The sequence below is a fragment of the Sceloporus occidentalis genome, unplaced genomic scaffold, assembly GCF_023333645.1.
Source record: "Sceloporus occidentalis isolate IW3139 unplaced genomic scaffold, rSceOcc1.0.p SCAF_1, whole genome shotgun sequence".
NCBI lineage: Eukaryota > Metazoa > Chordata > Lepidosauria > Squamata > Phrynosomatidae > Sceloporus > Sceloporus occidentalis.
This window is the reverse complement of record NW_028316981.1, coordinates 280,808,072-280,819,901: the sequence shown is the minus strand read 5'-3', so window position 1 is coordinate 280,819,901 and position 11,830 is coordinate 280,808,072. Positions and strand designations below refer to the sequence as shown.

At 42.1% G+C, this 11,830-nt stretch overlaps 1 protein-coding gene across 1 annotated transcript in view; it reads left to right on the top strand.

Moving 5' to 3' along the window:
* Nucleotides 1–11,373: 11,373 nt before the first annotated feature.
* The window catches only part of LOC149323975 (phosphatidylinositol 3-kinase regulatory subunit alpha), a 77,690-nt gene continuing 77,233 nt past the window's right edge, over nucleotides 11,374–11,830 (top strand). The window contains exon 1 of the mRNA XM_089494877.1: nucleotides 11,374–11,514. The gene's annotated coding sequence lies outside the window, so the exon portion shown is untranslated. The remainder of the gene's footprint in view (nucleotides 11,515–11,830) is intronic.

Genomic DNA, 11,830 nt, shown 5'->3' with positions numbered 1-11,830 from the left:
CAGCAAGTCATTGCCAACTTCAAGAAGATCTACACCAAGCACCTGTTCAAGCGGTGTTTTGATGTAACGGAGAGCACACAGCTGACCCTGCAAGAGTTCTGGAAGCAGCACTTTGATATCGTCGTGTGCTTGAAGATGATGGACTTGGCCTGGCAGGAGATCACCAGGCGCAACCTGATTGCTGCGTGGAGGAAGCTGTGGCCTGATGCTTCTTCCTTGGAAGGGTCACAGACCGAGGGTGCTGAGCCAGGTGAAGAAGAAGAGGTGACTGAGATTGTCTCCATCGCAAGGTCCCTGGGACTTGACGTGGACAACGAGGACGTGGAGGAACTCATCGAGGAGCACAGCGAGGACCTGACAACAGAGGACCTGAAGGCCTTGGCGGCCATGCAACACTCGGCCGTGGATGAGGACGTGCTCCATTTTGACAGGGGCCAGGAGGAGGAGGCTGCGGGGGCATTTTTGCCAACGGCAGAAATTAAAGACATTTTGCGGCAATTCCACAATGTGTCTTCTTATGTTGAGAAGCATCACCCTGAGAAGGTGCTCACCAGCCATGCCATTGCCCATTTTGATAATGTCTGCCTTAGCCATTTTAGGAACCTGCTTAAGGCCCGGCAAAAGCAGACATCCTTGGACCAGTTCTTCACAAGAGAGGGAGAACCGTCATCCAAGAAGGGCAAAGGTGCTCAGGACCCTTAAAAAAAACACCAAATTTAAAAAAAAATGTTGTTAAAATGGTTAACTTTGTTAAAATGGTTAACTTTGTTAAATTGGTTGAATTGGTTAAATTGGTTGAATTGGTTAAATTGGTTGAATTGGTTAAATTGGTTAAATTGGTTGAATTGGTTAAATTGGTTAAATTGGTTTAAATTGGTTTAAATTTGGTTTTTTGGCTGCCCCTCTCCTCCTCCTCCTCCTCCTGCCTCACTCTGAGATGCCAGGACCAGCAAAGATAAGTCAAAACCTTTTTTTCTTTATCCTTTAGAAACTTTAGAATGGACCTGCATGTCATTCTTAAGCTCTTTAGTGCCTCAGGCAACTTGTATTGTAGGGTACTTAGCTTAATAGGCCTCTATTGTACCTTTGTTTTCACTTGCAGGTTCAGTCTGAGGTCATAGAACGCATTAGTTATTTTCAATGGAAAATGTGTTTCGGGTTACGAAATTTTCGGGTTACGAAAGGAATAGCGGAACGAATTAATTTCGTAACCCGAGGTACCAGTGTATAAGACTTTTAGAAAAACCTAAATTAGGGAAAGTATTTGTAGCTGCCAGTGAAAAACATAAGAAAAAGGGGGTGGCGACTTATGTAAAAAATTCAAAATCGGCAAAAGAGTTATTTGCAGATAAAGATGGCCACTACTTAGCCGTAGAAGTTGAAATTCAAAATGAAAAAGTTATGTTATTAAATGTATATGGACCACTTGATCACAAGTCCAAATTCTACAAAAAACTACATAAAAAAATCCTTGAGTATAATTATCTAAAAGTAATAATTGCAGGAGACTGGAACGGGGTTATAAACCCATTAGTAGATAGATCATCTCATAAGAGGAAAAAATATCAAGGGAAACTCCCACAAAGTGCATTGGAAATAATAAAAGACTTAAACTTAATAGATATTTGGCGAACATTACACTGGAAGGATATGGATTTCACCTTCTTTTCAAACAGATATAAATCTTGGTCAAGGATCGATTTAATTTTACTTTCTAAGATAATGTGCAAAGAGATACAAAAAACTGAAATATTACCTAGATTACATTCAGATCACTGTCCGGTGGAATTAATTTTCAATAAAGTTAGAAGGGAGTATTCATGGAAATTAAAGGAATATTTACTGTCAGACGAAGATACAGCTTTTAAATTAAAACAACAATTAAAATATTATTTCCAAGAAAATATGTCAGACAAATTGGAAATGCGTACTATTTGGGATGCGAGCAAAGCGGTGGCAAGAGGTCTATTCATCCAACAAGAAATTAGGGAAAAAAGGGATAGGGGAAAAATAGAGAGAGAATTGACAGAGAAATTTAAAAAAAATGAAAAAGATATTTTAAAAAATCCCCAAAATAGAGAATTAATCTTGGAAGGTAAAAGATTAAAATATCAATTAACCCAAAACTCTACAAAGGAACTACTAAATAAAATTAAATATATAAAACACTATCATTTTGAAAATGCGAATAAAACTGGGAGATGGCTTGCAAGAAGAATTAAGGAAGACAGAGAAAAAAATCTAATAGTAAAGCTAACATCTAATAAGAAAGAAGTAACACATCAAAAAGATCTAAAAGACGTGGTAGCAGAGTATTTTGAGAAGCAATTTCAGATTAAAGAGGAAAAGAGTAGCCGTCTACAGGACATTCTAGAGTTTTTGAAGAAAGATACGATCCCCCAAATCTCGGATAAAGCTAAAAAAGATTTGAATGCAAAAATTACTGTAGAAGAAATCGAGAAAACAATCAATAACCTAAAAGACAATAAAGCCCCAGGACCAGATGGTCTCTCTGCAAAATACTATAAAGTATTTAAAGAAATACTTTCAACCCCGTTATTTAAAACATTTCAAGAAATTGATTCTGGCAAATATCCCATATCTTGGGAAAATTCATTAACTACGTTGGTATTAAAAGAAGGCAAAGATCCATCCCTACTGAGTAGCTATCGCCCTATTGCTCTTCTAAACCAGGATTATAAAATCTATGCCTCAATTTTAGCTGAGCGTTTGAAAAAAATATTAACTGAATGGATAAACGAAGATCAAGCAGGTTTTCTACCTGGTAGATACTTAAAAAATAACATCAGAACGGTGTTGGGCATCCTGGACTTCTGTGAACAAAATACCAACCAAAGAGTAGGCATGGCCTTCTTAGATCTTGAAAAGGCCTTTGATATGGTAAAATGGGATTTTATGAAAGAGGTATTAAAGGCAAGTGGAATTCAAGGAAGTTACTTAAATCGAATTAATATGATTTATAACAAACAGAACTCCCAGATAATCGTAAACGGAGAGAGAACAAGGCCATGTAATATAAATAGAGGCACACGACAGGGATGTCCTCTTTCCCCGTTATTGTTCCTAATGGTGATGGAAATGTTAAATAGAAGAATAAGAGGTGATGCTTCAGTGCTGGGGATCAAAATTAATAATCAAATATACAAACTACGTGCTTTTGCAGACGATCTTGTAGTTTTCCTTGCAAATCCCAATCAATGTATAAATAAGTTACAAAAAATATTGGATGAATTTGGTGCAATAGCAGGATGTAAAGTCAATAAAAGTAAAAGTGGAATTCTGACTAAAAATCTATCACCCCAAGAGACGGAAGACCTAAACAGCAAATCAGAAATTCAAACTATAAAACAGGTTAAATACTTGGGCATAAGAATAACAGGAAAAAATTCGGAGCTATATGAAAATAATTATATTCCTACTTGGAAAAAAATCAAAGAAGACTTTAAGAAATGGAATAAACAGCAGCTCTCATTAATGGGCAGGATTGCATGTATTCAAATGTGTGTTTTACCCAAAATGCTCTTTCTCTTTCAAACATTACCTATACTGAATAATAAGAAACCGTTTCTTTTGTGGAATAAAGATATTGCTAATTTTTTGTGGCAGGGGAAAAGAGCTAGAATCAAGTTTAAGGTAATGTGTGACTGTAAGGAAAGAGGGGGTTTAGGTCTACCTAATTTGGAAATTTATTTTAAATCCTGTGCACTGACATGGATTAAGGATTGGATTCTCCTACAGGATAAAAAGATAATTGATTTAGAAAGCTTTAATTTAACTATGGGGTGGCACGCCTATCTGAATTATGAAGATTGTAAAGTAAAGAAAGAATTTAATCAACACTTCATTAGAAAACCACTTTTTAAAGTTTGGAACACCTATAAAAAATATTTCTACTCAAGACTCCCTGGGTGGCATTCTACCCAAGAAGCCCTTCATAAACATCAGAATATAAAAAGAAAGCAATGGTTATGTTACAAGGCTTTACTAATTAAAACCCCAGGAGGAGTAAGAATCAAAACAAGAGAAGAACTTGAGAATGAAGGAATTGTAATCCACTGGTTTAATTATAAACAAATTTTAGAAGAATATAAAAAGGATAAAGAAAAATATGGTTTTGAATATGAAGGGAATACTGTAGACAAAATATTGATAGGCGGGGAGAAGCATATGATTTCCAAATTCTATAAGACTTTATTAAAGATTGAGATGGAAAACGAAGTCGTGAAAAATAATATGGTGAAATGGATGCAAAATATTGGAAATAATATCTCTATGGATTGTTGGGAAAGATCATGGTTAAACACCCATAAGTTTTCAAAATGCACTAACTTAAAGGAGAATTATATTAAAATGTTCTTCAGAAGTTATTTAACACCCAGTCAATTGGCAAAAATTAAAAAATCCAATAATACCACCTGTTGGAAATGTAGAAAAGCTCCGGGCTCGTTTTATCATATGTGGTGGCAATGCAAAGTGGTAAGGAAATTCTGGAGAAATATATTTAGGAATATTACAAATTACATGCAAAGTAGTGTGCCTTTCACACCTGAATTATTTTTATTGAATATAATTGATCCTGACACTTTGAAGCTGAACCAAGACGATTCTAGTAAGTTAATTTACATGATAACGGCAGCCCGCATTGTTTATGCTAAATACTGGAAGAAATCTTATGGTCCCCCAGTTAAGGAATGGGAAGCAAAAATATATGAATATGCAGTAATGGACAACCTATCTATGCTATCAACTGGTAGAACTGTACAACAGTGTAAACGTAAATGGAAATTTTTGTTAGTTAAATGAGGAAAAAGAGATGTTACCTTAAGTAACATTTAAGACACTCGTACAATTGGAAAAAAAAAAAAGAAAGTAGATTATTTCTTTTATGTCTATTCTTGTGTATTGGAAAAATTGTTTGATTGAAGATTTTATTGTTTCATAAATGTATTTAATCATGTAAGAACAGAAAACTCAATAAAAACTATATTAAAAAAAATAATTATTATTATTTGTTGTGTAACATTACAAAGTCGCCCCCGTCATTATTTTGTTTATATATTTTTCCTTCCCTTTTTGAGGGAAAATCCACCTAAAAGAATGGCCTAAATTCTGGGGAAATTTCCTTCAAAAAATTTTTGTGGTTTTTTTGGGCCACAAAAAAACTATGGGTGCCAGCCATGAAAGCCTTTGACTTCACATTCCTTCAAGATGTCCCCAAAACTTTTAGCTTCCCCAAAGTATCAAGAAACAATTATGACTGAACATTATGCAAATGTGTCGATGTCTATGTGCCTTTAAGTCACCTGTTGACTTATGGTGACTCCATCAATTTCATAGAGTTTTCTGGAGAGGAAAAGTATTATCACCAGTAGTAATTTTGTGAAAAGCTGATTTTATTGGCCTTGTTACTCTGCAGAAGCAGCATGTTGCAGGTAGTTTTGCTCCTGTATTGTATTGCTTCTCACATACAGTCCATGGGCCCTGAAAAGTCAGGACTGTAAACCACTGGTATTCAGCTGCTGATTAGGACTCCTTACTAGTTTGCCACTTTATATTATATTACACCATCACTCACATACCCTCCAACTCTCCTGATTTGACAGGGATGGACTCAGTTGATCTTTTGCTGCTCCTGTTTCTATGCTTGGCTTACCTCAATTGTTGCAAACTGGGGCTGCATCTGCATTGTAGAATGAATCAATTTTGACACTACTTTAACTACTATGGCTCAATGGTGTGGAATTCTGGGATTTGTAGTTTTGAGTGACATTTAGCCTTCTTTGCCAGAGAGCTGCAGTGTCACAATAAACTACAAATTCCAAGATTCCATAGCCATGGTTGTTGAAGCAATGTCAAACTGCATTATTTCTGCAGTGCAGATGCAGCCTGGGTTCAAAGAGTAGTTTGTTCTCTGTTAACTCAGCAGGAGAGGCAGAGAGGTGAGGATGGAGTGGAGTTTTGCTTTTTCCATTTGGTTTACATGTGGTTGTGTCTTTTTAAAGGCTTTGCTATACATTCCAGGGTTCCTCTGCTTAAAATAGCTTGTGTTTTCTTATTAGTTAAGGAATTTGACTTCTTGTTACCTGGCCACACCCTTTTGACCACACTCTGTTGTTGCTCAGCCACCTGGATCCCAGTTGACATCCATGAAATGTTGAAACACTTGTTGTTGTTGTATGCCTTCAAGTCGCTTCCAACTTATGGCAACCCAAAGGTGAAACTATAATGGACTTTTCTTGGCAAGAATTGTTCAGAGGGGGTTTGCCTATGCCTTCCTCTGAGGCTGAGAGCATGTGACTTGTCCAAGGCGGGTTACAGACTGCCGAAAAGCGGCGGTCTGCTGCTGCCGCCGGTTGCAGCATCTGGGAACCGCAGCAGCCAAATGGCGCGGTTCCCGGACGCTGCAAAGAAGGAGCGCAAAAATCGCGCTCCTTCCTGGGCCCTGGATGTGACGCCGCGAGGCACTAGTCGTGCACTCACGGCATCATATCCAGGGCGCGACGTGCAGACGCAGAGCGTCCGCTACGTAAAGATGGCGGCGGCCGTGTGGAACAGCCGTCGCCATTTCGTACGGACTCAGTCCGTGCTAGGGTTAGGGGCGTCTGGAAGAGACGCCCCTTTCTAACCCTAGCACGGACTGAGTCCGTCCTAGGGTGCCCATCTGTAACGGGCCCAAGGTTCTCCAATAGGTTTCTATGGGATTTGAACCCAGGTTTCCAGGGTCCTAGTCCAATACCCAAACCACTACACCATACTAACTCTTGAAATACTATCACAATATAAATAATGGGTGAAAAAAATATGGTGGGTTGGAAAGAATGTGTTTGAGAGGTTTGTCTAAAACCTCAGATGGGACTCAGGGCCTAGATCAGAAAAATTATACAGTAGTCTATTTTGTCCAAACATTGCAACAAAAGCCTGCAGCCCCATATTGATATATGGCCATATCTGTTCTCTTCAAAATGGACCTGGACTTAAATAAAATATTATTTAACTTCCATATATTCCCTTTGGAATTTTACTGTCATGCAAAGCAATTTCTTTTCAGTATCTTACATGCATAGTGCCATTATCATGGAACAATTTGTTTTGTTGTGTTTTGTTTTTTAAATCCACAAAGGAAAAGGTGGAAGTAGTGCTCAGTTTCACCTGGAAAGGAAACAATGGCCAAGGAAGAGTATTTGACTAAAGTAAGGGCTGTGTGTAGAAGCCAGCATGGTGTGGAGGTTTGAACATTATGACTCTGGAGGAAAGGGATCAAGTCCCTGTACCCCCTAGGGTTGCCATAAGTCAGAAATAACTTGAAGGCACACAATAACAACAAAATGCACTTAAAGAAACAGCAGGGATGTTGCCAAAGGGGGGGATCTTGGGGTCCGGACCCCCCCTTCCATTAGAAAAATGAATGGTGTGTGCTGCTGCGCTGCCGCACCCAAGCCCCATTATAATGGTGGCACTTAGTCTGGACCCCCCCCCCCTTCCTAAAGTCCTGGCTATGTCCCTGGAAACAGCCATAAGTCTAGGAAAGCTCATGCTACCAACTTCTTTCTTTCAGTTAGTCTCAAAGGGGCTGCAAGATCCCTTTGCATGATAAACAACAACAATGATGAAGCGAGTGATGCTTCAAAAGCTTCCAACGTGTATTTGGCACATTTTTTGGTTGGCCCCATAAAGGCAGTGCTACCTTGTGGGTTTGGGATGCTATTGTGCTTTTTGCCACATAGCCAGCAGGGGTCCAAAACACAGCAGAAACAATCCAGTTTGAGACCACTTGACCTGCCCTTGCTCAGTGGTAGGGGACCCTGGGAATTGTAAGTTCATTGTGGCACCAGAGCTCTAAGACAGAGAAGGTGAAATGTCTCACAAACACTACAGCTGCCAGAATTCCCTAGCATTGAGCCAGGGCAGTTCAAGCGGTCTCAAACTGGATTATTTCTGCAGTGTGCTTTGGACCTCAGTGTCAGTACCAGAAGGTGATATCAACTCAGTTAAGTTGTCCTGTTGCAGAATTATCGCTAATTTCACCAGCATTCAAACTGTTACACCAATCTGCTGGCTGGCTGCTATTTTCCTGTGTAGATGGCCACTGTGTCCATTCCCCTTCCATGTCATAAAAAAACACACTAGACTTAGGCTATAACAGTCCAGAAGAAGGGGTAATTTAAATACTGTCCTGGGTAGTATGTAGAGAGATCTTGTAGCCCCTTTGAGACTCACTGAAAGGAAGAAGTGGGCAGCATGAGCTTTCCTAGGCTTCAATCTCCTTTCTCAGATGCATTTGGACACAAACAGAAATGCATCTGAGGAAGCAAACTGAAGCCTAGGAAAGTGCATGCTGCCAACTTCTTTGCAGCTCATGCTGCAAAAGCAGGGTCCCTGTTGAGATGCAAGTTGACTTTAAATTTCCTGGACTCTGAAAATCTCTTTATTGCCAGCATGGCCAGAAGGAGGAGGAGCTGCCTGCCTGCACAAAAGATACCCTCCCCAGTATAACATCTTTACTAAGGATTGAAACAACATGCAGGCATCTAATATCTCCAATTGTTTTGTTTTTCTCCCGTTTGGTTTGTGACACCTTGCCTGAAGAAGAAGCCCATGGAGCTTCGAACGCGTGCAACCAGTATATTGTGCTTTTTGGTTGACCAATAAAGGGATCACTGATGGATTTTTGTTTGCATTTGTTCAATGGTACCCTTGAATGACTTCTTTGTTTCAGTGAGTTTCAAAGGGGCTACAAGATCTCTCTACGTACTGATTCTACAGACTAACATGGCTACATCTTTGAACCCTCCTGGGTAGGATAGTGCAGCCCCTTTGAGACTCACTGAAAGAAAGAAATGGGCAGGAGGAGCTTTCCTAGACTGAAGTCTATTTCCTCAGATGCTTTTGGACACAAATAGAAATGCATCTCAGAAGGTAGCTCATGCTGCCCACTTCTTTCTTTCAGTGAGTCTCAAAGGGGCTGCAAGATCTCTCTGCAGATTGATTCCACAGACTAACAGGGCTCTATCTGTGAATTCTCCTGGGTAAGTTTGCAATCTAAAGCGACAGGATCCAGTGCAGGCACTGCTTTTGCCCTTTGCTCAGCCCTGAGGCATTTCCTTCACACGAATCGCCCCCCCCTTCCCACTTCCCACGCCCAGGAGCTCACGTCCTTCCCCTATGTCTCCTTGCAGTTCCTCCTCTGGCTTGGCCTGAAGGGAGAGGGAAGGGGAGGGAAAGAGGCAGGGGAAACTGGGGCCAGAGAGGCAGCGTGGCCTAGTGGTGTGAGCATCGGACTATGACTCTGGAGACCAGGGTTCACAGAACTGTAGAATCCTAGAGTTGGAAAAGACCCCAAGGGCCATCCAGTGCAACCCCATTCTGCTATGCAGGAACTCACAAGCAAAGCAGCCCCAACAGATGGCCACCCAGCCTCTGTTTCAAAGGAGGAGACTCCACCCCACTCCGAAGCCCCCTCCCCATGGCAAGTCACACTCTCTCCGCCTCGGAGGAGGGCAAGGGCACCCTCTCCAGCTGAAGAAACTGGCCAAGAAGACCCCTTTTGTCATTGTTGTGTCCAAAACACACTGCAGACATGATTCAGTTATACCCCGCTTGAACTGCCCTGGCTCAGCACTCAACAGGGAATTCTGGAAACTGTGATTTTGTAAGAGATTGAGCCTCCACTGTCAGAGCACTCTGGGGCCACAATAAACTACAGTCCCCAGGATTCCCAGGGCAGTTAAAGCCATCTCAAACTGGATTGTTTTAGACCTATAACGCCATCCTACCAAACTTTTCCACCACCACCCTTTTAATCTTTCCAACCTAAATGATAACTTCCTCTTTCCGCTTTTGTGAGCTGGTTGTCTATCTTTTCTACTTAGTCTATTTCAATGCCATGTTGTTAAGTATCTCCCATTGTTACTTATGAGTAATGGGTCTTTATTTTATTTACTCCTTTCCCCCCATTTCACCTTCTTTTGGAGTGGCAATATCACTATAACTTCTTTCCCTCTCTTTATTGCCATAAATCCAATCCACACTGCAGAAATTATCCAGTTTGAGCCTGCTTTAGCTGCCCTGGCTCAATGCTAGGGAATCCTGGGATCTGTAGTTTTGTGAGACATTTAGCCATCTCTGTCAGACAGCCCTGGTGCCACAATAAACTACAATTCGTAGCATTCCCTAGCACCGAGCCAGGGCAGTTATAGCAGTCTCAAACTAAGTTATTTCTGCAGTGTGTTTCTGACCCCAAACTTTGGTCCTCCAGATGCTTTTGGACTTCAGCTAAGACTTCTGGCAGCTGAAGTCCAAAACACCAGGAGGAACAAAGTTTGTGAATCCCTATTGCAATGTATTTGTAGAGGGATCTTCTTGTAGCCCCTTTCAGACTCCTCAGATGCATCTGAGGAAGTAGACTGAAGTCTACCAAAGCTCATGCTGACAATTTCTTTCTTGCAGTGCGTCTCAAAGGGGCTACAAAGGCTCTGTACAAACACATTACAAGAGGGATTCCCAAACTTTACATTCCAATAGTGTTCCCCAACTACTTATTATTACGGTATCATCATTATTATTATTATTTTCTTATATCCCGCCTTTCTCCCAACATAGGGACTCAAGGCGGCGTGCTCTTTAAAGGGACTTTTGTACTCCAGCTCCCAGAATCCCAGACAGCAGGCCAACAAGGCTGAGGCTTCTGGGAGTTGAAGTCCACAAAACCTCTTCTAGGGCACAGCTTGGAGGGGGGGGACGCCTGTTTAAATGTAGCCCCCTTTGAGACTCACTGAAAGAAAAACGTTGTCAGCGTGAGCTTTCCTAGACTAAAGTCCACTTCCTCAGATGCATGAGCTTTTTGTGGACTTCTGTCTGCTTCTTCAGATGCACCTGGGGAAGGAGAACGAAGTCTACCAAAGCTCATGCCGCCAATTTCTTTCTTTCAGCGAGTCTCAAAGGTGCTACAAGAGCTCTCTGCAGACAGATTCCAACAGTGGTCCCCAAACTGTGCTCTTTAAGGGATTTTTGGACTTCAGCTCCCAGAATCCCAGACTGTGGGCCAACGTGGCTGAGGCTTCTGGGAGCTGAAGTCCAAAGCCTCTTAAAGGGCCCAGTTTGGGGAGCCCCTTTGAGGCTCCCTGAAAGAGAGAAGTGGGCAGCAGGCGCTTTCCTGCAGTCTCCAGTCTCCTCCCTCAGAGGCTTGGTCACCCAGTGGCTGAGGACTGGAAGCCTGGCCTCCAGAGTGGAAACCACTCAGCCTTGGAGGCAAACCACAGCCACTCCAGCCAGCCATCAGCTCCATCTTGAGCAAGGCGGGGGAGGAGGAGGAGGAGGAGGAGGAGAGCCAAGGCAAGCCAAGCCCAACGCAACCAGGGAGGCGGGGCTTTGGGCCCCCGAAGTGAGGGAAGGCGAGCAAAGGCGAAGGAGACAGAGAGAGAGAGAGAGGCAGGCAGTCGCCAGAGAGAGAGCTCCAGCCACCGCCTTTGCGAAGCCAGAGAGGGGCTATTGAGGGTGAGTGGGCTGCCTTTGATTTTATTGGGGGGGGGGGGGTCTTCGCTTTGGTCCCTGCTAGGGCTTCTTCTCCCTTTTGCAGCCTCCCTTTTCCTGCAAAGCTGCAAAAGGGGAAGAGAAAGAGGAAAAGGTTCCCCCAGGTCCCTTTTTCCTTTCCCTGCCTGGCTTTCTGGAGGGAGGAAGTGCTGAGGCTGCAGCTACAGTGTAACGTCGGAATGTGGCTCTGCCAGCCAGCAGGGCAGCCTCAACCCCGGAGGCAGGGAGGGAGGGGGGTTATTGGGAAGTCAAGGCCCCCTTTTCGGTGTTGGGGGGCACC